Source organism: Entelurus aequoreus, linkage group LG10 (genome assembly GCF_033978785.1).
Source record: "Entelurus aequoreus isolate RoL-2023_Sb linkage group LG10, RoL_Eaeq_v1.1, whole genome shotgun sequence".
Classification (NCBI taxonomy): domain Eukaryota; kingdom Metazoa; phylum Chordata; class Actinopteri; order Syngnathiformes; family Syngnathidae; genus Entelurus; species Entelurus aequoreus.
The window spans coordinates 57,523,304-57,526,840 of record NC_084740.1 but is presented as its reverse complement, the minus strand read 5'-3'; positions in this window follow the sequence as shown (position 1 = coordinate 57,526,840).

The window sequence follows — 3,537 nt, the reverse complement described above, 5'->3', positions numbered from 1 at the left end:
CTCAGGGTACATGAAACAAGTTTATTATTGTAATGTAGTCCTTAAAGGCCTACTGAAAGCCACTACTAGCGACCACGCAGTCTGATAGTTTATATATCAATGATGAAATCTTAACATTGCAACACATGTTGCAGTTGGGTTAACTTATAAAGTGCAATTTTAAATTTCCCGGGGAATTTCCGGTTCAAAACGCCTTTGGAGGATGACGTATGCGCGTGACGTCGCGAGGTCCACGGAAGTGTTTTGGACACAATACACAGAGCTCTGTTTTCTTCGACCAAATTCCACAGTATTCTGGACATCTGTGTTGGTGAATCTTTTGCAATTTGTTTAATGAACAATGGAGGCTGCAAAGAAGAACGTTGTAGGTGGGATCGGTGTATTAGCGGCTGGCTGTAGCAACACATCAAGGATGACTTTGTTGGATAGAAGACGCGCTAGCGGCGAACTCACCTTGACTTCCTACGTCTCCGGGCCGCCGACCGCATCGTCGATCGCTGGAACGCAGGTGAGCACGGGTGTTGATGAGCGGAGGAGGGCTGGCTGGCGTAGGTGGAGCGCTAATGTTTTTATCATAGCTCTGACGAGGTCCCGTTGTTAAGTTAGCGTCGTTAGCAACAGCATTGCTAGGCTTCGAAAGGCGTCCAATACACATTAACCGTGTATTTACATGTCCAGTGTTTGGTTCGGTGTCTCCTGATAATAGTATTGTTGATCTTCTGTCTATCCTTCCAGTCAGGGATTTATTTATTTTGTTTCTATCTGCATTTGAGACAGATGCTATCACGTTAGCTCATGCTAAAGAGCTTCGTCGATGTATTGTCGTGGAGATAAAAGTCACTGTTAATGTCCATTTCGCCTTCTCGACTCTCATTTTCAAGAGGATATAGTATCCGAGGTGGTTTAAAATACAAATCCGTGATCCACAATAGAAAAAGGAGAGAGTGTGGATTCCAATGAGCCAGCTTGTACCTAAGTTACGGTCAGAGCGAAATAACATATCTCCTGAACTGCATTCTAGTCCGTCACTCTAACGTTCCTCATCCACGAATCTTTCATCCTCGCTCAAATTAATGGGGTAATCGTCACTTTCTCGCTCCTAATATCTCTCGCTCCATTGTAAACAACGGGGAATTGTGAGCAGCACTACCGCTTGTGACGTCACGCTACTTCCGGTAGGGGCAAGGTTTTTTTATCAGCGAGCAAAAGTTGCGAACTTTATCGTCGATTTTCTCTACTAAATCCTTTCAGCAAAAATATGGCAATATCGCGAAATGATCAAGTATGACACATAGAATGGATCTGCTATTCATTTCAGTAGGCCTTTAAATAAAATAGTGAACCTACTAGACAACTTGTCTTTTAGTAGTAAGTAAACAAACAAAGACTCCTAATTAGTCTGCAGTAACATATTGTGTCATTTATACACCTATTATTTTGTACACATTATGAGGGACAAGCTGTAAAAAAGGATTATTAATCTACTTGTTCATTTACTGTTAATATCTGCTTACTTTGTTTCAACATGTTCTATCTACACTTCTGTTAAAATGTAATAATCACTTAATCTTCTCTTGTTTGATACTTTACATTAGTTTTGGATGATACCACAAATGTAGGTATCGATCCGATACCAAGTAGTTACAGGATCATACATTGGTCATATTCAAAGTCACCATGTGACGGGGACGTATTTCCTGAGTTTATAAACATAATATACATTTTTCAAGATTTTGTGATGCTAAAAGATATTGATGTAATCATATCACGCTCCTGTACTTGGTATCATTACAGTGTAGATCAATCCATGGCGTTTGTTTACATTGTGACGCCGGTGAGCTATTTATCCTCCTATGGTGTGTAGTGAAGCATGTTTAATTATTCAGCATTAATGGTGCCTTCGCAGATGTGTAAGTTACCCATGTCTTGGGCACTAATACACCCCCATACCATCACAGGTGCTGGCTTTTACACTTTGCGCCTAGAACAATCCGGATGGTTCTTTTCCTCTTTGGTCCGGAGGACACGACGTCCACAGTTTCCAAAAACTATTTGAAATGTGGACTCGTCAGACCACAGAACACTTTTCCACTTTGCATCAGTCCATCTTAGATGAGCTCGGGTCCAGCGGAGCCGGCGCCGTTTCTGGGTGTTGTTGATAAATGGCTTTGGCTTTGCATAGTAGAGTTTTAACTTGCACTTACAGATGTAGCGACCAACTGTAGTTACTGACAGTGGGTTTGTGAAGTGTTCCTGAGCCCATGTGGTGATATCCTTTACACACTGATGTCGCTTTTTGATGCAGCGATCGAAGGTCATGGGCATTCAATGTCCAGATTCTCTGAACCTTTTGATGATATTACGGAGCGTAGATGGTGAAATCCCTAAATTCCTTGCAATAGCTGGTTGATAAATGTTGTTCTTAAAGGCCTACTGAAAGCCACTACTAGTGACCACGCAGTCTGATAGTTTATATATCAATGATGAAATCTTAACAATGCAACACAAGCCAATACGGCCGGGTTAACTTATAAGGTGCAATTTTAAATTTCCCGCTCAATATCCGGCTGAAAACGTCTCGGTATGATGACGTATGCGCGTGACGTCACGGATTGTAGAGGACATTTTGGGACAGCATTGTGGCCAGCTATTAAGTTGTCTGTTTTCATCGCAAAATTCCACAGTATTCTGGACATCTGTGTTGGTGAATCTTTTGCAATTTGTTTAATGCAAATGGAGACTGCAAAGAAGAAAGCTGTAGGTGGGAAGCGGTGTATTAGCGGCTGGCTGCAGCAACACAACCAGGAGGACTTTGACTTTGATAGCAGACGCGCTACCGTGAGTACGCAGCTTTCTTCAAAACATTTCATCGCTTGCCCGTCCGTGCGTGCCGCTATGTGCGTGTCACGTACGTAACTTTGGGGAAATATATGTGCTGTATGAACTTTGCGGAGGTGAACGGTACTTTGGGCTGTGGGATTGAGTGTGTTGTGCGGGTGTTTGATTTGTATTGGCGGGTTATATGGACGGGAGGGGGGAGGTGTTTGTTATGTGGCATATTAAATATAAGCCTGGTTGTGTTGTGGCTAATAGAGTATATATATGTCTTGTGTTTATTTACTGTTGTAGTCATTCCCAGCTGAATATCAGGTCCCACCCGCCTCTCACAGCATCTTCCCTATCTGAATCGCTTCCACTGCCCTCTAGTCCTTCACTCTCACTTTCCTCATCCACGAATCTTTCATCCTCGCTCAAATTAATGGGGAAATCGTAGCTTTCTCGGTCCGAATCGCTCACGCTGCTGGCGGCCATGATTGTAAACAATGTGCAGATGTGAGGAGCTCCACAACCTGCGACGTCACGCTACTTCCGGTACTGGCAAGACTTTTTTATCAGCGACCAAAAGTTGCGGACTTTATCGTCGATGTTCTCCACTAAATCCCTTCAGCAAAAATATGGCAATATCGCGAAATGATCAAGTATGACACATAGAATAAGAACATCTCATTTCAGTAGGCCTTCAAACTGTTGGACAAT